The sequence below is a fragment of the Rhipicephalus microplus genome, chromosome 9, assembly GCF_043290135.1.
Source record: "Rhipicephalus microplus isolate Deutch F79 chromosome 9, USDA_Rmic, whole genome shotgun sequence".
NCBI lineage: Eukaryota > Metazoa > Arthropoda > Arachnida > Ixodida > Ixodidae > Rhipicephalus > Rhipicephalus microplus.
In genome coordinates this window covers 97,768,065-97,791,019 of record NC_134708.1, presented here as the reverse complement: position 1 = coordinate 97,791,019, position 22,955 = coordinate 97,768,065, and the positions used below count along the sequence as shown (strand labels likewise).

Genomic DNA, 22,955 nt, shown 5'->3' with positions numbered 1-22,955 from the left:
TTCTCTTCCCGTCAGGAGACACCTCCTAAACAGTGAGGCTAGTTTTTCTAACACAATCTGTCCTCCATCTTTCAGCAGATTTGATGATACCTGATCCTCACCAGCAGCTTTCCCTCTTTGCATGCTCTCCGAAGCTTTTCTTACTTCTTCTATCATTACTGATGGGGTGTCATCTGGGTTACTGCTAGTTCCTATAGTATTAAGGTCGTGGTTGTCTCCGCTACGGTACAGATCTCTGTAAAACTCCTCCGCTAATTTAACTATCCTATCTATATTGGTAGTTATTTTGCCTTCTTTGTCCCTTAGTGCATACATCCAATTTTCGCCTATCCCAAGTTTCCTCTTCACTGCTTTGACGCTTCTTCCGTTTTTGCAGAGCGTGTTCGATTCTCTCCATGTTATACCTTCTTACATCGGATACCTTACGCCTAATAATCAACTTAGAAAGCTCTGCCAGTTCTATTTTGTCTGTTGTACTAGAGACTTTCATGATTTGGTGCTTCTTAATGAGATTCTTCGTTTCCTGGGTAAGCTTGCCAGTGTCCTGTCTAACTACCCGGCCTCCAACTTCCACTGCACACTCCGTAATGATACTCGTCAGATTATCATTCATTGTATCTATGCCAAGGTTGGTTTCCTCACTAAGAGCCGAGTATCTGTTCCGAAGCGAGACTCTGAATTCCTGTACTTTGCTTCTCAATGCTAGCTCATTGATTGGCTTCTTGCGTATCAGTTTCTGTCGTTCCTTTCTCAAGTCAAGGCGAATGCGAGACCGTACCATACTATGGTCACTGCATCGTACCTTGCCAACCACTTCCACATCCTGCACGATGCCTTGATGCGCACTCATTATAAAGTCTATTTCGTTCTTATTTTCGCCATTACGGCTCCTCCATGTCCCCTTGCGGTTTTCTCGTTTTCGGTAGAAGGTATTCAAAATCCGCAAATTATTGCGTTCGGCGAGTTCTAGTAGTAGCTCTCCTCTGGCGTTTCTAGTACCAATGCCATAATCTCCTACTGCCTGGTCTCCAGCCTGCTTCTTCCCTACCTTTGCATTAACATCAAGCGTCTCATTCAGGCATCTTTCAGATCCTTTAGCCTTGTACTTGGACTCATCTTGCCTCCAATAGGAACAGAAACCTGTTTGAAATCCTGCGTGTTCCTTTGGTTGATTGAATTTTAATGTTTTCTTTACTCTGTTAGCAATTACCTTTGTAAAAAGCTTGTATACTACAGAGAGCAAGCTAATCGGCCTGTAATTCTTCAAGTCCTTGTCATCTCCTTTCTTATGTATTAAGATGATGTTAGCGTTCTTCCAAGACTCTGGTACTCTTCCCGTCAGGAGACACCTCGTAAACAGTGAGGCAAGTTTTTCTAACACAATCTGTCCTCCATCTTTCAGCAGATCTGATGTTACCTGATCCTCACCATCAGCTTTCCCTCTTTGCATGCTCTCCGAAGCTTTTCTTACTTCTTCTATCATTACAGATGGGGTGTCATCTGGGTTACTGCTTGTTCTTATAGTATTAAGGTCGTGGTTGTCTCCGCTACTGTACAGATCTCTGTAAAACTCCTCCGATAATTTAACTATCCTATCTATATTGGTAGTTATTTTGCCTCCTTTGTCCCTTAGTGCATACATCCAATTTTTGCCTATCCCAAGTTTCCTCTTCACTGCTTTGACGCTTCTTCCTTTTTCGCAGAGCGTGTTCAATTCTCTCCATGTTATACCTTCTTACATCGGATACCTTACGCCTATTAATCAACTTAGAAAGCTCTGCCAGTTCTATTTTGTCTCTTGTACTAGAGACTTTCATGATTTGGCGCTTCTTAATGAGATTCTTCATTTCCTGGGTAAGCTTGCCAGTGTCCTGTCTAACTACCCGGCCTCCAACTTCCACTGCACACTCCGTAATGATACTCGTCAGATTATCATTCATTGTATCTATGCCAAGGTTGGTTTCCTCACTAAGAGCCGAGTACCTGTTCCGAAGCGAGACTCTGAATTTCTGTACTTTGCTTCTCAATGCTAGCTCATTGATTGGCTTCTTGCGTATCAGTTTCTGTCGTTCCTTTCTCAAGTCTAGGCGAATGCGAGACCGTACCATTCTATGGTCACTGCATCGTACCTTGCCAACCACTTCCACATCCTGCACGATGCCTAGATGCGCACTCATTATAAAGTCTATTTCGTTCTTATTTTCGCCATTACGGCTCCTCCATGTCCCCGTGCGGTTTTCTCGTTTTCGGTAGAAGGTATTACAAATCCGCAAATTATTGCGTTCTGCGAGTTCTACTAGTAGCTCTCCTCTGGTGTTTCTAGTACCAATGCCATAATCTCCTACTGCCTGGTCTCCAGCCTGCTTCTTCCCTACCTTTGCATTAACATCAAGCGTCTCATTCAGGCATCTTTCAGATCCTTTAGCCTTGTACTTGGACTCATCTTGCCTCCAATAGGAACAGAAACCTGTTCGAAATCCTGCGTGTTCCTTTGGTTGATTGAATTTTAATGTTTTCTTTACTCTGTTAGCAATTACCTTTGTAAAAAGCTTGTATACTACAGAGAGCAAGCTAATCGGCCTGTAATTCTTCAAGTCCTTGTCATCTCCTTTCTTATGTATTAAGATGATGTTAGCGTTCTTCCAAGACTCTGGTACTCTTCCCGTCAGGAGACACCTCGTAAACAGTGAGGCAAGTTTTTCTAACACAATCTGTCCTCCATCTTTCAGCAGATCTGATGTTACCTGATCCTCACCATCAGCTTTCCCTCTTTGCATGCTCTCCGAAGCTTTTCTTACTTCTTCTATCATTACAGATGGGGTGTCATCTGGGTTACTGCTTGTTCTTGTAGTATTAAGGTCGTGGTTGTCGCCGCTACTGTACAGATCTCTGTAAAACTCCTCCGCTAATTTAACTATCCTATCTATATTGGTAGTTATTTTGCCTTCTTTGTCCCTTAGTGCATACATCCAATTTTTGCCTATCCCAAGTTTCCTCTTCACTGCTTTGACGCTTCTTCCGTTTTTGCAGAGCGTGTTCAATTCTCTCCATGTTATACCTTCTTACATCGGATACCTTACGCCTATTAATCAACTTAAAAAGCTCTGCAAGTTCTATTTTGTCTCTTGTACTAGAGACTTTCATGATTTGGCGCTTCTTAATGAGATTCTTCATTTCCTGGGTAAGCTTGCCAGTGTCCTGTCTAACTACCCGGCCTCCAACTTCCACTGCACACTCCGTAATGATACTCGTCAGATTATCATTCATTGTATCTATGCCAAGGTTGGTTTCCTCACTAAGAGCCGAGTACCTGTTCCGAAACGAGACTCTGAATTTCTGTACTTTGCTTCTCAATGCTAGCTCATTGATTGGCTTCTTGCGTATCAGTTTCTGTCGTTCCTTTCTCAAGTCTAGGCGAATGCGAGACCGTACCATTCTATGGTCACTGCATCGTACCTTGCCAACCACTTCCACATCCTGCACGATGCCTAGATGCGCACTCATTATAAAGTCTATTTCGTTCTTATTTTCGCCATTACGGCTCCTCCATGTCCCCGTGCGGTTTTCTCGTTTTCGGTAGAAGGTATTACAAATCCGCAAATTATTGCGTTCTGCGAGTTCTACTAGTAGCTCTCCTCTGGTGTTTCTAGTACCAATGCCATAATCTCCTACTGCCTGGTCTCCAGCCTGCTTCTTCCCTACCTTTGCATTAACATCAAGCGTCTCATTCAGGCATCTTTCAGATTCTTTAGCCTTGTACTTGGACTCATCTTGCCTCCAATAGGATCAGAAACCTTTTATTCAAAGGCAAAGCATTTGCATAGGAATGTATATTGCGCTTCATTTTACCGATTTATTTTTTGGCAGTCCTAAAAAACATCTCAACCATATTCGTTGCACAAAATTCTCGTTTTCGTGCGTATCTGGATGACTGTTTTAATTTGGGGGGCGAAGGATCGTTCTAATCTGCAGCCACTAACATACTACTGGCACGTAACTGTTTAGAGCATCTTACGCTCACCCACGAGCCTCCGGGCGATTGCTGTACAATGGTGTTCCTCAATGTACGATTTCGTTTGCGGGAAAAGCAAACGTGCTTGTTTTACGAATCGAGTGGAAGCAAGCCGCTGCTACCGTTTCATGTATGTCACTAAAAATGGCTAAAATTGCGCTGTCTGATACTTCCTTGATTACATCCTAAAGAAAAACCTTGTTCAGTCAACATCATCGACAAAGGGTTGGACGGGGCAAGAGTTTATTTCTCTTTCCCCCACCTTACTCGAAAGAAACTGCCGGACTTCAAATTAACTTCATTAGTCATTTATTTCTATCAAAGACTTATATGCTGCAAAACTCGCCTGAAACGAGCCGATTATGTCGGTGACGCTGTTGTATTGATCGCGGAATGCCCGCTCAAAAAGTATCTTCTAGTAGCCAGGCTGAAAGATGAGCAAGTCAAATGACCGAGAAAACTTTAGCGCTATGCCATCCCTGCACAGGATATCGTACGATAAAAAAGATAATTACAGGCTGGGTAAAATCTTGGCATGGTACTCACGACCTCAAACATAATTAGCTAAAGAATGAAAAAGTGGTATTTATTTTGCTTAAGGAAGGCTTGACTGCAGTGCAGTTAGCTTCATAGGACACGTTATGTGCCCTGCAAAAGATGTTGTTTACTAGATCTGTCTATCATGCGATAAACATTTTTCAGTTACAACGAGATATCTTTATGATCGGCTCACGTAGAAACAATATCAGGAAAGATGGCAATGGCTGGTTAGCCAAACACTGTAGCACGTGTGGGTGCATTCCACTTTTTGTGATGTCTTCGATTAGGCGTAGTCACCCCGACAAAACGTCTAAACTAAGTTTATTCGAGTGGTTCGCTTGGAGCAGCCGCTCCATGGGCATGGTCAATTTAACTCAGCTGATTTTCCAGGTTCTCGAAGGCCAGAAGCCCTCTCATCGCCCCGCCGTTGCATTATGCGTTAGTGCTAAGACTGTAATGGCCTGCCATTTCCATAAAAACGTTCGATAGGACAAGTTGGTAAATCAGAGTTGTTTGAAGACCTTCGACGTGAATTGTTGCACATTGTATCGGACGAACACAGGAAAAAAAAGACAGAGTGAATGGAAAGAGTGCTAAATATAAACTAGTTTTATTCATATGGTCATTGCATATATATACAATTTTTCGCACACGTTCTAAAAAACCTAAAAAAGCAGTGGATAGGCAGCGGTAGAAAACCCTTATCAAGATCACCTCATGTCAACAAAAGCTGCACAGAAAATTACTTTCTGCGTTACAGAGGGCAACAAGAGTTTCACTAACGCAGTTGTCACCTTTTTTTTTTCCTAATATAAGAAGCTACTTACAGCTCACGCCCTACTCTATCTTTGCTTTTGCCCGGAATTCTCGCCCTTTCAATTATGGGTACGCACCGCATGCATGAGCTGCAATGCGTGGGCAAGTTCGCCCTCTCTCTTTTGGTAATTGACGCAGCTTGTTATTGCAGTGCCCTGTTTGTCCCACGCACGAACGACCGCACGTGAGCAGGATGTGGTACACAACTCCTGTGGCATACTTCAGAAAACTTCAGGCCGTTCCTGAAGAAATTAGGCCATGAGCCGGTGAGCATTTTTTGGCGCTGAAAAAAACACACACTTGGAAGCATGTCTGTCTGCCACTTTCTTGAAGTATACGTAACCTTGTGCATACATGCCTCAACTGTGATATCTTTCCTGCGCAGTCGCTCTGTGTTGCTCTCACAATTTGTTTTTGATTGAACTAGAAAATAAACAAGGTAGTTGCCGCCGTTACTTGTCGATGTCTACCCCTTTCTACTTTATTGTTACAAATAAAGAATTAAAAATAAGAAAATAGCGCATATATCTGTAAAGCCCGACGTAAGGGAGTACAAAAGCGCTCCAAATGTCAGAACATGCAGCAACCAAGCAGTGACGCTTCCGCAGTGGTTGCCTGTATAACGCCGCGAACAGCGACATGCCATTCAAAGCAACATATGTCTTAATGAGCCAGCGTGGCCGCCAGCACTTGGAACACGAGTAATGAAGACTCCATACCTCGACTTTGTACACAATAAAGCTAAAAGTTACTTCATGCAATTTTCGCCGAGAGGAACCACACGATGGGTTCTCTACCCTTTGACACAAAGCACACGCGAAGGCTAGGTGAAGGGCGAGAGCAGTAATGGGGTAAATGAGAGTGGTGAACGGCTGGATGGGGCGAACCTGGCATTTCTTGAAAAACTATAGGTATTGATAGAAGGATGCAATTTACTGAATGTGTGAAAACTTGGAAATGCGCCCGGTGTCCGCCCACGTTGGAGAACCCCAGATGCTCGAAATTCTTGGCGCCCACCACTAATGCGTCTTCAATGAAATCATGGTTGTGGGAAGTTCCATTGATTACTATTGGCAGAAAACCCGAAAGAAAAAACAAATATAAAATGCTGGCAGCCCATAAAACGATTGATAAAAGACGATGCAACAGAGTGCAAAGATAAAATATTCCCCGCCAACTTGCCCCGGCGTCAAGACCCTTTCAGGCAAATTTGAACAGTGGAGAAAATAAACATGGTCTGCCCTAAGAAGCCGAGAACTCGGCTGTGAGTTGATTAATCTTTAATTACATATAAAAATGTACCCCGTATATCCACAAAGTGAATGATAATAGAGGAGCTTGCTTGGAGGTGCACGGGCACTTTCTAGGCGACGCCACATCTGTATGGAGGCTTGCCAATGAGCTGGTGCGTGATGCGAACGCTAAAGGCAGCGTTATCGGGCGCGTACCGTGACCTGTACTGCACAGTGTTCGCAACATATATCCGAATGTTAGCCGACCTGCCCATTTTCGCCCCAGTGGCTGTTGCCGTGAGTAAAATCTCTAACGCTCAGAAAAGGCACGTGTGGCGTGGAGCTATCTGGCGGATGGATGGATGGATGGATGGATGGATGGATGGATGGATGGATGGATGGATGGATGGATGGATGGATGGATGGATGGATGGATGGATGGATGGATGGACGGATGGAGTTTTACTCGTCCTCGACACCACACTACGTAATGTGTCTGTGCCTTCGTATTTGGCTCGGTATGTCTTGGTCCGACGCTCTTGGTCCTACGCTCTCGGTGACGGTGCGCCATCTGGTGAGGATTGTTGGAACCTCACCGTGAGCGTTGTTGAAAGCCAACCGGAGTGTGAACCGGAGGAGTGTACACTGGCAACAGTGGTGTGCACGCTGGCGGCCGCCAGACAAGGCGGGATCATAAGAAGCTTGGCGAGCAAGCTCCCAAAAGTGTGGGTTCGCGAGACGAGACAAACAACATGAGCGATTATTTCGTGCGAACAAATATATGCGGCTCGGAGAGGGCAAGATAACAAAAACAAATGAGGGAAAGGTAGGCTTTGCGCATGCATCTGGACTAGTACATGAAACTGCAAGCGCAATGACAAAGATAAATAATATTCTTGTCAGTTAGTGCGATGCAAGTTGCGCATACACATGATTTTCTAACGGAATAAATCAAAAACATTTCAGACCTCTCTGGCGCAGGAGTTGCGATATCTTCATGAGATGTGCGTCTGTTCAAAACTCGCAGTAAATCCACACTCGGCACACTGAATTGCCAAGTTGCTTCCAGTTTTGTGTTGGAGATTGTTCTTGGGCTCTCAAAACTGGTCGTGCAGGCAGCGAGCCGTTTGACCAACGTAGCAGCCACCGTAAGCTGGCGGTACCTCGTAGACGGCTTTAGTCATGCATGAAACACGTCTCGTGTACCCGCACTTTTTTAAGATGTAGTCTTGCAAACAAGTTCAAGCTTGTACCCTTTTGAAGAAGATGCGTTAAGATAACTTGAAAAAAAAAGGAGGCAAAGTTTTTTTTCACCTTTTATTTTTGTGGAGCATGATGACTAACACGTGCCTTCCCCGTTATAAAATGAGCGCTAATAGCATCCATCCATGCATATATACAAAAAACATGCCTTGAGGTAAAAAACTTTGCTGGCGACGCATGCGCTTCAGTGTGCTTGATGCACTTGCGCATCTTCGGCAGATCTCGTTACCTTCTGCGAGTGAAGTAGACGTTGTCCTATCTCGCAGTCACTGCTCACGGGATATTGTGAGACAATCTCAAGAATATAGATGTAAGAAAGCCTGCATAGCTGTTTCATGTTTTTGCTGTCGCATGCGCTGCACTCAATACTATACGAGTCATCAAAGTGCGTAACGCCCACACACGTCATGGATTTTGACTGCCTCTCGATGACGTCGTGCATTGAGCGGCTCAGCGTGCATTCGCAACCTTTACCACAACGCGCAGAGCATGATAGCTCGAGTGGTGGAATTCAGCTGTCCTGAATTACCTGCAGCTTGCGTGCTCCGGAAGACCTTCAGAAATTTGAAAGGGTCATCTTACAGAACTGCAGTTCATCGTTTGCTATTGAAGGTAAGCTTGGTTTCAAAGCGCTACGTGTAATACTACCGTTGCTACACAGGCAGATTCAACCCCGCTTAACGTAACCCCGGTTACGTTAACCACGGTTTGCCTATGTTTTACGGGAGAAGAAACACGCTTAAGTAGCTAACAATGGTGCTTGAAAACTGAGCTTGGCAACCTCATAAAATGGCAGCGTCCATGAAAGTACAGTACATGCCGGCGAACGTGCGTGAAAAACGCAAACTGGACGGAACGAACCTCGAAAAGCCTGATAGAATTAGGGACATTTTTTTTTGTGTGTGAGCTGCGGGACAGGTCACACAATTTAAACATGTACGCGGAAATAACAGCTGAGCTTAACGCATGTATTCGCATAATTGTACTCTGGAAGAAATAAGTGACATATTTTTTTGCAATGACGGCAATCGGCTGATTGGTGCGTCAGTTAGTTCATTGTGCGCAAGGTGGAGCAAGCCGCCTTAACCTAGGACGCTTTCACCATATGTAACATCGGCGAAATGTGGTTGGCACTAACCGCATTTCACCGCTGTTGACCGTGGTTGATCGTAATCACAGGTAACTTGCCTTTGTAATTGATTATTATGTGGGGTTTAACGTCCTAATACCACCATATGATTATGAAAACGCCGTTGTGCAAGGCTCCGGAAGTTTCGACCACCTGGGGTTCTTTAACATACACCCAAATCTGAGCACATGGGTCTACAGCATTTCCGCCTCCATCGGAAATGCAGCCGCCGCAGCCGGGATTCAATCCCACGACCTGCGGGTCAGCTGCCGAGTACCTTAGCCACTAGATCACCGCGGCAAGGCAACTTGCCTTTGTAACATGGGTATAACAGCGCATTGTGGGTTGGTATCTCAGTAGCAGCCAAGCTTTGCTTTCTGTCTTGTTTGCGGAATGCGCTGGTTTAAAAGATGCATTACCAAAGTTGAGTAAACCCTAGACATGTGTTGACGATAGTTATAGCGCGAGAACAGAACGACACAGAGACGAGAAGGACACAAAGGACACGAGCGCTCGTGTTCTTCGTGTCCTTCTTGTCCTCATGTCGTCGTTCTGTTATCGTGCTATAACTCTCTACATGTGATACCAACTAGCCCAAGCTGCTACACTTCATAGACATGTGTATTTGTGTAGTAAAAAGCATTGTATAACAAACGCGGTAGCAATGCAAACCACCAAGAGTGGGTCGATCACGAGTCAGAATAAAGATTGTGCGCTAAGTAAAATAAATGACACGCGTGTTTGGGTCTTTTTGTTCTATTTTGATGAAATGCTCGTAGTTAAGCCAGCTCGTCTTTTACCACGTCAGTCAAGCTTAGTTGTTGCATTTGCATGGTCGTTCGAAGCAATTGATTGTCAGCCGGGTTTTCTAAGTACACCCGAGAAAACAGCATTCTTATGAAGAAGAGCGATGGAAGAGGACTATAATGCAGCCGTGACTTCCGAACCAACCTTCCTATAGCGAGATGGCTTCGTGTTTTGTCTTCTGGGACGGCCGTCGTAAATCTTCACAAACAATTCTACCATAGACGTTTTGCTATATAACCACAAGGTCTCTTTGGGAAATCAATTTGTAAGCAAGTTGCTGAGGAAGTGCAAGAGGGAAATAAGGTAGTGTTGGGCCATAGTTTTCAGGCCTTCCTGCCTTATAAATACGTGGGACAGCAGCCCGAGAACATTCACCACCCAGTATCAATGTTACTCTGCGCAGCATCAGTGATATGCCTCTGCGATGATACTTTGACTTTGCAAGGTGCTTAGATGGAGCATTGGACTATGGTTTTACAGGGCCGTATGCGTTCATACTGCCCTCTAATTCAGGGATAAAAATTAATGAAGAGTACCTTAGTAACCTGGACTTCGCCAATGACATTGTATTGCCGAGTGATTCGGAAGGGGAATAGCAATTGGTGATTACTGATTTAGACAACGAGAGCAAAAAAGTAGGTAAAAAATTATTCTGCTGAAAACGAAAGTAAGTTACAACAACCTCGGAAGAGAACAGCACTTTGAGATAGCTAGCACTGCAGTTGAAGCTGGAGAAGAGTACGCCAACTTAGGACAGGTAATAACTACGGAGCCAAGCTCCAAGATTGAAGTAACTATAATAAGAATGGGAATCGAACACATTCGGCAAGTACTCTCAATAATGACTGGTGGATTACCACCATCCCTTAAAAGGAAGGCGTATAACCGCTACATCTTGCCGTTATTTATCTATACAGACCAGAAACCTAGAGGCTTGAAGGCTCAACAACGCAGCAAGCAATGAAAGGGAAAATGATAGGTGTACCCTTAAAGGACAGGACCAGAGCAAAGTGGGTGAGGAACACACTGGGGTTAAGGATATCATGGTTGAGATCGAGAAGAAATCAACATGGGTGGAGCACATAGCGCATAGGAACGATAACCATTGGTCATTAAGGGGAGCTGACTGGATTCATACAGAGAAGGCAAGCGGGTGAGGTTGATTGATTGATATGTGGGGTTTAACGTTTGATTATGAGAGACACCGTAGTAGAGGGCTCCGGAGAGTTCGACGACCTGGGTTTCTTTAACGTGCACCCAAATCTGAGCACACGGGCGCACAACGTTTCCGTCTCCATCGGAAATGCAGCCGCCGCAGCCGGGATTTGATTCCGCGACCGGCGTGTCAGCAACCGAGTACCTTAGCCACTAGACCACCGCGGCGGGGTGAGCGGGTGAGGGCGAAACAGAAAGTTAAGTAGGTAGAATAGATCAGGAAGTTGGCGAGTATAAAGTGGTACCAGCAAGCACAGGACCGAGTTCACTGGCAGAACCTGGGAGAGGCTTTTGTCCTGCAGGGGGCGTAATGAGGCCAATGATGATGCGATCTCAGTGGCCCCATCCAGCACTTAGGTCCTCGTTCGTAACACATGCCGAATTTTTACGAGCCAGAACCACGTTCCATCTTTCACTAACGCCATTATGGAGGGCTCCAGAAATATTTAGCAAGTGAAGTTGTTTAACACGTGCTTACATTTATGTTGTGTATCAAGGATTTCCCTTGCATCAATAGAAGACCTGCGAGATTTCAATTGAAACTGCATTTGTTGAGTCAGCAGCGAAAAGCCGTAAAGAATGTGCAGTGGCTTCCCTTGAATAAGGCTCATCATAATTATACCCGTGAAGCGCACCTGGTGCGGCCGGGCATCGAAAGCCACTGGTCCCTGTGTCCATCCATTACTCATCTTTGAAGTTCCAAAGCACGCCGCCTTTAGTGGCCGATAGAGATGCTGTATGTGATACAGTAGGGAGCATCAACAGTAACTATAGTAGCTGCATGATCATGGCACCACCATTGCTTGGCTGTAATAGTAAAGGGCAGTGAGCGCGCTCATGTGCGCCGCTTTGTTTTGATGCGCACGAGCGGTGCGCAGATTCGCTGAATTGTGTTCCAACTAAAAGTGGTCGGCACTGTGTATAAACAACAGAAAAAAGGTTAAAGATCACGTGAGTGCACAGCCAAAGCCTTTTGCCGACATTTCTACTACGTAAGCAGTGATTGACAGCAGCCCCACGCCAATGAAGCGTCAATTATATTACCGATTGTCTGACGATTTCCTCGCTTGGCGGAATTTTTATTATGGCGATAGCTTTTATATGGACACTCTCAATTGTATTTTGCCACCGGTGTTGGCGTCACTCACCGTATATGTATACGTATGAATATTTATGAATATGCAAGAAATGAAAGAAATCTAGGAAAGGACTACAGCACGCGGAATTGAACTTAAAACCCCTGTGAGGTGAGTATGCGGCGTTAACCACTGAGCCACCGCGGAGCACGTCCCTGTGAGTGCAAACGGTAAACTATTTACATCTACCGCTTACCGCTGGTGATGGGAATCTAGGAGGGGAACTATCATGTTTTCAGCATTAACAGCAAGATGGCGCAATGAGCGCGCAGTAGTGCGTGGCGGCACGTGCCTTCATCTCCCACGCGTACTTTCGCTCGCGGAGGGGAGTGGGTGGTCGCAAAGCTCATGAACGCACACTCGCGCGCCCTTATCTCGCGGTTGGAAGCATCTCACGTCTTGACTCTCCTTAAGCTTGCGCCGGAATGATTTTGTTGTAGTTACCGGGCGCACAAAGGTCACTGCAATCGTTACACAGCCTCCGTTTGGGAAAACAGCACACATTTCAGACACAGGGAAGTAACAACTGAGACGCTTATTCACGTTCATCTGTACCTTAGAGTACGTTTTGTGGGTTATTTGTGCGTCAGAAACATGGGGCACGTTTCGATCTGCTTGCTGTTCTGGGTGTGACCTTTGAATTTGTTGCTATCGCGTTCATTGCTTCGCCTTTGCGGAAAAGCTGCGACTTTTTTTTTTTTTAACGTGACACGCTCTTCGCCAGTCGCGTCTATCTCCTCCTCCTTCTATAGCAGTCTTTCCAAGTAACTGCTTTTATTCGCAATCTTTCTTACAACGTGGCATCTACCCAACGGCACACGTTCGAAGCTCGCCAAGGTTGCTTTTATGCTGTTTTCAAAGCTCGAATGTCACGATCATAGCGCAGATAAGCGCTTCACGTGATAGCAACAAACTAACAATGTTTGGCACGCATATGGAAAATTATCACGTCAACGAGTGACAAGTTTCATATCCTCAGCACACTACTGCGGTCGACAGTTGATCGCGCAGCGATAGGTGGCTAGGACAGGTTTTCTGGCATTTGTGTACTCAATATTCTTCTGGTAGCACGGTCTCCAATCTGTTTGCCGCTTACGTACAGGGCAATTATTCAATTCTGAAGTTCACCGACTCGACATCAGAGCTCCCTCTGCACCTATCAAAACTGTGAAGTCAGCCCTTAATTGTTTTAAGGTAGTCCGGCACACCGCTGTACCCAAAATGCACACGCACACGAAGACAAGGCCATGCACGCCGCCGACAGTGGTTGCCGTCCAACTCGAATTTATCAAGTGACCACGGTGGGGTTGCTCATTAGTATGAAATCCAGTTTTTATTTGCTTAAGCTTCATGTCGTAAAGCTTCCACAGGAGAGTATTTGGTCGTATCACCAATGTTTTTGGAAAACATTAACAAATAATCAATGCTGCGGATATAGCAACTGGCGATGGGCGTTTCTGAAATCTCGGATAAAATAGATTACGCGTTTGTTTTTTGTTATCTTCCTTGTCTGGTACCACCTAACATAGGGACAACAACGACGTACGCTATCGAGTACTACATAACGCCCTACTGTTACCGGAATACCAAACAGACTATAAACGACGCGTTTATACCCCCGTAGCACAATCCCGAAAACAGGTTTCTTCTTTCAGCATTGGTCGTTGACATTCAGGCACGACTATCGGTGTCACGCTCAAGCAAGTCACACGCAAAACCAGTGCCTTCACCACATAGCTGTGGTAGGTAGCCCCAAGAGAGCATCAACAGCAACTCTATTATCGTGTTCTTTCTTCAAGCGCCACTTTGAGGTCGATTAGCAGCGGCTCTTTCGCAAACGCCGCTAGTAACCATGTATTGCGAAAAATCGTAAACTGAAGCCAAGTGCCACCAACAGGATACCCCTTTTCCCTGAAGGCTTGCTTCTTGACCCATATTAGGCTGTGCTGAATAGTTGTCTCCCAAAAAGTTCACAGCCGCAGGCGTTCCTTGTTTTCTGTGGTTCATCGCCGGTCGCTGACACACCAGATGCCTCTATTGGTCTAGAATAACTTGTTTTTGGGCGATTTGATGCCTTGTTAGCTGAACGTTTCGTAGCTGGCACCAAACTATAGGAGCATAAAAAAAATGAGGGGAGGAAAAAGACAAACGGGTGCCCTTGTTTCTCTTTTCTCTTCTGTTTTTCGTGCTTCTACAGCTTTGCAACAGTTACCAAACATTCAGCCTCTACTGGTGACACGCTCTCGGGCCTTTACACGCACTACCTGCAGAGTCACACCGCACGTGCCGGGACACCTGCCGCACGCAAGTAGAGGGAGAAAGAGCGCATCAGAGGCGCCCTTTCGCCCTCTGTTGGTGTGCAGCAAGTGTCCAGGCACATGTGCTTCGGATAGCGCGTGGCCCCTTAAGGGAAGTTACACGCTGCCCCCTCAGCCACACCACAAGTGCCGGGATCCCTGCCGCACCCAAGCGGAGAATGAAAGAGCGTCGCCAGTTCGCTAATTTGACCCCCGCTTGTGTGCGGCTAGCGTCTCGGCATGCGCGTAGCGGCTGTGTGGGTAGCGTTGCGAACTGCCCTAAACACGTAGGAATGTTGTTGTGGCGAAGAAGTTGTGCACGGCTCTACAACTACCACGTAGCCTTGCGAGTTTTGCGAAACCGTGCCCTAGTTGTGGAGTAAGAAGCCTTTGATTATCGTGACGTGACAATCTCTCCTTTCACTCTCTCCTTCATTACCCCCGGCTGGTCTCCTCTCTGAAAGCCGCTTTGATCTTACCCGCGGAGTGCCCCTGCCGATCTTCCCCGTTTGATGTGTTTGCTGCCGCGCTGTTCAAAAGTGGTATATATCTTCTCTGACAATGTCTACATCCGGTTGCCTCCAGTCCGTCAACTGCGTGCTTCTTGGCTGACCGCTGTTGCCGTGTCTGCCAGTGCTTCTGCGATAATTGCCCGCATGGATCTTGTGTGGTTCGCACGCCTTTCAAAGTATTGCTTACATGATGGATCCGTGCGTTGAGACGTGGTGCTACAGCAGCTCCGCTCGAGATGAGATGCCACCGTCCCCAGACCACAACGAAAAAAAAATATCGAAGGAAACTTTGTCATTTCCAGTGGTAATTGCCTGCGTTCATTGAAACAGAGTTGATCAGAATGAAACGCAATGCGTAGTCTTTCTTTAGTGTGAATACACACGCTGAGCGCATCGACACTACGTAAGCAATGCGAGTGCTCTAGAGACCCATGTGAGCTTCGACTCCCAGCAGCAATCAGGCACTGTACCGGGGCACAAACTGATGGACGTGTGCATGGCACATTAAAGACGCTCACCTTGAAACAAGGAGCGAGGACAGCTGCTTGTAGACTAGCCAGAAGTCGTTTTTTTAAAGACCATAGTCTTTCTTGTGGACCTTCGACGCAAAATGTTTGGTCTGTGTTTGTCTGTCTGTACATTTTTCTGTACATTTGTCTGGTTGTCCACTCTTAAAGGCATCGGGTGCTTGAAACGGCCGACCCCATCCGCAGCACCCACCAATGTTGCTTAAGGTTGAGTGTTCATATTTGTGCGATTGTCAATTGAGAAAGCAAATATTGCGCTTGTCTGGGACACCATAACAACACGTATATATCCTTCATGTGCGTCTTTTACTAGAAAAGGCAAACATAAGTAATATTAAGGACCGTAGCGCTTATCACGCCGCGCTGACCATGCAACGCTTGCACGGAATGGGGAGTGTTTCCAACGCTTTGCTGAGATGAGACGGTGGTGGCACCTACTTGTCGCCTTGCGTTCTACACCTTATCACCTCTGAGATGGCCGCGCACACCCGTCACAGAGCCACGTGCTTTGTTTTCTAAGAAAAATGCCAGATGGTGCTCATGTCTCACGTGTGACGTCACTTGGTACTCTCGTTCGCCTCCGTTGCACGCTCGAGGCCATATAACGCAGCGCCTCCAGAATACCGCTCACCAATTTTCTTGCGCAGAACATCAAATAAATGTTTTGTTTACTTTCTCTACACGCAAGACTATCGTCTTTCAACGACATTTGCCGAAACATGTAGATACGGGGACAATTTTTGTCGACCAATCGCAGCATGTCTTGCGCTTCGTCAGAGATTCAACGTGGTGACGTCACACAGAGGCTTGAAAGGCCCGGTGAGAAGGAGGGGCAATGTCTTAGAATTAGGAGCACACCTGCAGTTGTAGGTGGGCCCTGCATTCATGGTACTTGTGGCATCGTTCACTGGGACGGCATTGTCGATACGATGTACGTGTTTACGTGAAATGTTTGAAAAAATATCGGATAACATTTAATTAGGCTTAAAGCATGCATCCTGCTAAAACGAATTCACCTTCACCTGATTGCTGTGGTCGCTAGCTGGAGCTACATGCAAGTCTTCCACTTATGGCAGGCGCTCGCGTAGTCCGTGAACTTTTGCGGTTAACTGTACCATCTCAGCGGCTGAGGTCCACAGCATTTGTCAACGATAAATTTCTTATATGGGCCATGAAACTTTTATAATTGTCAAAAGCACTGCTGATTGGTAGTCGAGGCCCTGGAGATCACGCGCGTGAGCAAAGCATTGTAGTGCGGCATATTGCGTGAAATTTACAATTACTGCCTAAAAGCAGTTAAGCATCGCCGCCTCATTTCTCTAGAAGTGATAACATATAAACAATGGCTCCTTTAGTGTTTTAAATTTCAGTGCAAACATGCGATTTTCAATGGGATTTGTCGGTCAACCTTAGTTTAGGGAGTGGTCGTGATGCGACGCTACATGATGGGTAGCGCCACTTGCGCCGCAACTGCTTCCGAGCGCTTTCCTCTGGAGATACCATAGGCCTGTTTCTCACTCCAATATCACACGTCTGTGAAATTTGTTCCTTCGTGCTTCTTCTCTGTGGCTCGAACCGATGCAGCCACCGCATCGCATGCAGTACCGTTCCAGTGGTGCTTACCCATTGGTTGCCCGCATAGCACCACGAACGGCGACACGTCGTCTCAAAACGCTGCATCTTTTACTCAGCAAGCGTGACGTTCAATGTTGTGACCCCGGAGAAATGCGAGACGCCACTCCACAGATTTGTACGCATCCAAACTAAAAATTACTTCAGTTGATTCCATTCGTGAGGCCCTGTTAGAAGGGTTCTTTTCCCTACGACTGCACAACGCCCACGAAGGCTGGCGATAGGCGAGAGCAGGAAAGGTTTAGAGGAGAGGTTGGTGAACAGCTCGGTCGTGCTCATCTGACTTGCACTGATAAAATAGAGGAGGCGTTGTTATAAATATACCCAAGCTATATACCGAAGTTCAGAGCTATCGGCTTACTTTAGCATCATGGGAGAATAGTTACTGCGACTGCCGCGATAGGTCGCCATGTTCCCACTTGTAGTCTCATTTCAGCAGGGCTGCACGTTCAAAAGAAAAAGTGGTCAAAATCATGACGTGGTCGTTGCGAATCATCTTTCCGCGTGCCATCTTTTTCTGCTGAGCTTCCAGGACGTTCGTCGGGAAGAGAGCAGAAATAAAGCAATTAACGTTGTACGGCAAGCTTGTCGGGGGTGTGGCCGCTTGCCATCGCTGTGCCACATTTTGTGTAGATGCCTAAACTAAGAACCAAATTAAGATGCCCTTTTCTAGGTTAATAGGAGCACTCCAAAACTTTCCAGCAACGGGAGACGCAGCTCATCAGCTCTGACCCAGACGTACAGTTTGCGCTCCTGCGTCACGTTAGGCAGGCGTCAGCAACCAATGGGCCCCCCGACATGGGGCCCCGGCCATCGAGCTCATGATCACTGTTCCAAACCCATAGAAATAAGGTCCTTACCGTTTGCGTGCAACAAATCTCTTACTCCGCTCCTGTTTGACATGTTATCAACAATGTTGCAGTGGTAGATTCAGGAGACTATAAACTACATTAGTAAAACCATTCGATTGTTACTTTTGAATGTGTTCCAGGGCCCCTCTAAGGGCTCGAAAAGACGGAATATGGGGCAATATTTCCTAATTTTCTTCATAAGATTGTTCCGTGTATGTTTTACTTTTTTATATTGTGTTTATGGCAAAAGACAGTAATCTCAAAACACTACCATAGGCACGTTTGCGTATTGGAATTTTGCATGACTTACTCAAGTCTCACAGGCTAACATTGTAGTTTATGTATTCGCTTTTCCCAGTTACATAATAATCCTCAGAACTTACTCAATGTTTTTATTGTTTCGCACAGATTGTTTAACGTATCAAAATTCGACTCCTAGCATCTGAGCTTGACACTGTGACTGTGCTGCGGTTCTTTCCTTCTTTACTGAGTACTAAGAAAATCATTATTTGGCTGATCATCTACAAGTGCTTTCAGTCACGCCACAAGTGAAAAAAAAAACTGCCCTATATAATTACTTTTTTCCTGCTGGTACATCTAGGTTTGTATCTTATCTCATCAAAGGCATGGCGTCGCCACCGACGCCGAGTGCGGAAATCAGTGTCTTAACTCCTCACTACATGGCCCTACTTCAAAGCCTGTGCGTAATCACCAAGCCAACTCTTAACGATGTTACCACCATCTTCAAGGAATTCCACCATTTTTTGGACCCCAAAGATCCCAAGCCTTCCTCTAAACGACCCACTTCATCATCGACAACGTCCGGCGCTTCTCAAAAACGCACTGGCAAGTCAGGTAAGGAGCTTGTTTTCGAATCTTTAGTTGTGTTTACACGTTATCAGACCCTTGCCAGAAAGAGCAAAATGCTCGGCGAGTGCGTACTGAACATTGGCATGAAGGAACGTGCATGACACCGTCTCTCTTCACTCGATTGTACTGTTTGTAGTCAGAATCTCATTACGGCCACTACACGTTAAGTAGTATTGAGTAAACATAATCGGAGTACCAAATGAGATACAGGAGTATATGGACAATGTTTACAGGTCTTTTTTTTTTGTCTGAGTGGGGCATGGACCACCTGTCACATAACTTATCTTTAATTTGAACGGCATGTTTTGATCATACCATGATGAAATATGTCATTTTAATTGTTTACTTCATTCTTTTCGCGTAAAGAGCTTCTTCGGAACGTTTGGTAGCTACGCTTACAACAACCAATCTTTCGATCTCCTTCCTCTCATATCTCCGCCAGTATTCTGGACATTCGTTGCTTTAATCATGCGCTGCTCAGTTATTACATCAATTGAACGGTAGTGTTGACGACGAAACTTACGGGATGTTTTCCCGGAGGTCACGAAAATTCGTATATACGAGATGTGCGGACAACATGCCGATGCTATCGCAACATAGATTGTTGCACTGTGGATCTAAGATTCCGGAAAATGTTATTACAGCAAAGAAACCTTTGTTTCTTTTGGTCGAATTGCTCTCTGAACGGTGGTTGGCCTCGTTTCATCATGGTCTTGACGTTAATCAAGATAATGCGAAGACAGAAAGCGTCAGCCCGGTTTCTAGTGCAAACAGATAATTTGCCACTTGCGCCACGTGCCGGCCAATGATGGGCTATAATACTTCGTAGTGACCAGTTTAGAACAGTAGCGCAGAGAATCTCAAGGAAAGCGACAGCTCAAAACAAGGCGCTGAGCTGCAATATGTCACGTTTTGATCTGCAGTATGACAGGTTCTCATCTTTCACCCCCCGTGCCAATCCTTGCACTGCTGTTGCGAATTATGGCAAAAATTAACTCATTGTTCCTTTGCTGTTCACGTGTCTTGATGATGACATTAACACAGGCAAGACGGCACAGAGCTTCCCAGAGTGTGCCATACCGACAACACGCTTGTGCCAGACAGAACGATTCTTCTTGTTCATCGAGCGCTTTGGTAACGATAAAAGGTGTGGAGCTATTTAGGGGCTAAACCACGTATATAATTAAAAAAGAGGAAGAAAAAACAAAATAGACAGCTTAAAAAGGTGAAGAAAACAGAATTAGGTAGAAAAAACGAAAAAAAAATCTCGAAACCATAAAAAAACAGGGATGAGATAAGCAATAAAAGGTGAGAGAAGGAAATATCACATCATTTCCCGCCAAATGGGACAATTTGTAGAAGCGAAAGCAGCGAGCGCAAATGCTTACACTGGCGGTGGCGTTGACGGTGGCGCTCATCGCGGTGTTGCGCAGGAGAAACCTGGAGAGGTGCAACGCACGCAGTGATGAACCGGTGTTTATTACTGGAACATGTTGATTGCCGCTCATGGGCAATGAGAGACAGAACACTGCAATGGGAGAGAGCCACAGTCTGCTTTTAGTTAACGTGCAAGCTGCGATTTTTTTATTCAACAACGCGTCGGCGAAACCTCCCACCGGTACTGCTTTCGAGGCCAATATCCAATTTTTGTATATACGGGGCGGCCATTGAACGGTTGTGCAGCGTGAGCAGTCGGTTCTTTCTCTCAAGAAACACGCTAGCTGACGGTGCCTCGGTCGGCGTTGCAAGTCTAGATAAGGTGGAGTGTAGGAGAGGAGGGTGAGGGGGTACGCGTGTGCAATGGCGAAGAAACGTCGCGGAGAAGGAAGTCTATAGGAGAGAGAGAAGGAGCGAGCGTGGAGTAGTAGACGCTGTCTGCGTTGGTGTTTAGAGGGGATAGAAGGGAGTTTAGAAAAGGATGGGAGGGGCGCGTAGTAAGGGTGGTCACGCCGCACACCGGATTGCACTCGACCGTAAGATGCTTCGCGTCTGAGAAGGCTGCCAAGTGCTGCACTTCACTGAGGCTAGTCACCATTAGCATAAAACTGCCCTAGTTGCAGTTTGGCCTATTAATTTAGGTTATTCTTCGTCGGACAGGCGCATACGGACTCATCATATATAGGCCACATATACGTCAGTTAGGTGTTGCTCATTTTCCTAACGTGCAAGTGACTCGCTGGGTTCCAAAGAAAAGTATTAACAACCTGGGGCACGTGATAGCATGTAGCAATCATGTCTTGAGACACAACGTACAGAATGGTCCAGCTAAATTATTTGATGTTGCGTGTCAAGCCCCATCAGAGGCAAAATGCGGAATGAGGTGGGCACAAACGGAATATTCCCCTTTTTATGTCCAGTGTAAAGCGTGCTTCACCGTCAGAGGAGGGGCTTCCTATAATCTGGTCTGGAGCAGTGTAGTTGCACGTTTTAGCCAGACATTTACCGAGCTTGGTCACTGCTAAACCATGTTTATGGAGCGACAATTCCGGTTCGCTTGCTATCGGAAAAGATGAGGTCATTGGTTTGCTGGCATTTAACTTTATGTAAAGACTTAGTTTAGGCAATAACAAGAAAGACCGTTAACGCGCTTTATCGATCATGGTGGTCTAGTACTTAATGGTGCCCTATTACTGAAAAGAAGGCCGTAGATCGAATACCAGCTGCGGAAGCCGCCTTTGACAGACAATGAAATAGTGCATTTTGGTGATTTCAAATTTAGATGCAAATCTCTGGAAGTCTCAGCTTGTATTGTAACTTTGCATTTAGGACGTGAAACTTCAAGAATTATGGTGAGTCCTAACACCTCGACTATACAAGTCGTGGATACATGCTTGTGACAAGGAAGCCAAGGTGTTTTGCTACAAGGTAACATGGTAACACGACTACAACATAACACGGTTGCAAGGTAACATGGTAACTGGTAACCGGTAACACGGCTACAAGGTAACACGACTGGTGTGCTCGGAGTGAAAACGTGTGGTGGTACCGGCCTTTTTTTCTGAATGCGGCACGAACGACTTACTTTGAGCTATTCTGTTTTCGCGAACGTGCTGCACCAGCACTTTAGCCAAGGTCTTTAGCTGGCGCTAACCTTTGCTCTTCTTGAAGGTAAGATTCTTGCTGGGAAGCGTTTTTGATTTAACACAACCAGGTGGGTTTGATCTAACACAGTGCCCATGAACGCGTTCTACATTGGCACTTTTAGGCGCAACAAAACGACATGAGATAGACGGCGCGACTCGGCGCAGTGTCACATCTCTGTCTCGTTTTGTTGCGGTAAACATTGCTAAGCAATTTTCGGGCTAATAGCGCGAGAAGTATGGTGATCACTTTAACTGGTCGTAATGGAGGTTTCATCGGGATGCAGTAGCTAGCTAGTTAGATGCAGTGCTTTGTAGCTTGTATCCCAAGTCTTGATTGCCGCTTGCTAAACGCTTCCAGCTGCACACGCCAGTGCTGCGAGCGACGATGCCGAAGGCGATGGCTGCGCAATCGCACACAGTGCTGTGGGCTTCGAACGCTCTTGCACGTGGGAGTCCGACAATAAGTGCTGTTGGATCATGTCCGACGTGGAGTCTTGGAACCGCATCCTCGCGGACAACTGCATCGAACTTCGAGAGCTGAATTGGTGTGAGCTCGCGTTAATGGGCTACCAGTGGCCCGAAAAGAAACCCGGGGACAAAGACATGCTTCGGGCCTCGCTACTCATTCATGTGCTGCTGTGACAACACAGGTATTAGGAGGCTGTTTCAGTGCTTTTTGCTTCAGCACTTCACTTCATGCACTTTGGCGACAGCTATGCCAGAACTAAAAAGCAGCTATCGTGCACCTACGACAGTGGTCACTTGTGTTTTACTGTATTTGCTACGCTATGCGAGACAAAAAAATTATGCAAATACTCCGTACGGGTAGTCAATAAGAGAACTAAGAATTGGAAGAACCTTGAAACCAATGCATATGCCTAATTACTGCGCATAAACGTCTTCTTTTTAACCTACAAACGTGGGCATGAAATACATGAAAGGTTCATTCTATTCTTAATCTCTACCTAAGCAAGATTGATGCACATTTAGGAGGCGCCATACGCAAGGATTGGCTAAGATAATTTGAAATTGT

At 45.9% G+C, this 22,955-nt stretch overlaps 1 protein-coding gene across 3 annotated transcripts in view; it reads left to right on the top strand.

Annotated features, from left to right (window-relative positions):
- The first annotated feature begins 8,138 nt into the window (after positions 1 to 8,138).
- The window catches only part of LOC142771424 (uncharacterized), a 52,686-nt gene continuing 37,869 nt past the window's right edge, over positions 8,139 to 22,955 (top strand). Inside the window, exons 1-3 of one of the 3 annotated variants that reach the window (XM_075872905.1) lie at positions 8,139 to 8,475; positions 18,594 to 18,824; positions 22,281 to 22,572. The gene's annotated coding sequence lies outside the window, so the exon portion shown is untranslated. Of the gene's footprint in view, positions 8,476 to 18,570; positions 18,825 to 22,280; positions 22,573 to 22,955 lie in introns of all 3 variants that reach the window. The other 2 variants (XM_075872904.1, XM_075872906.1) reach the window with 2 other exon arrangements.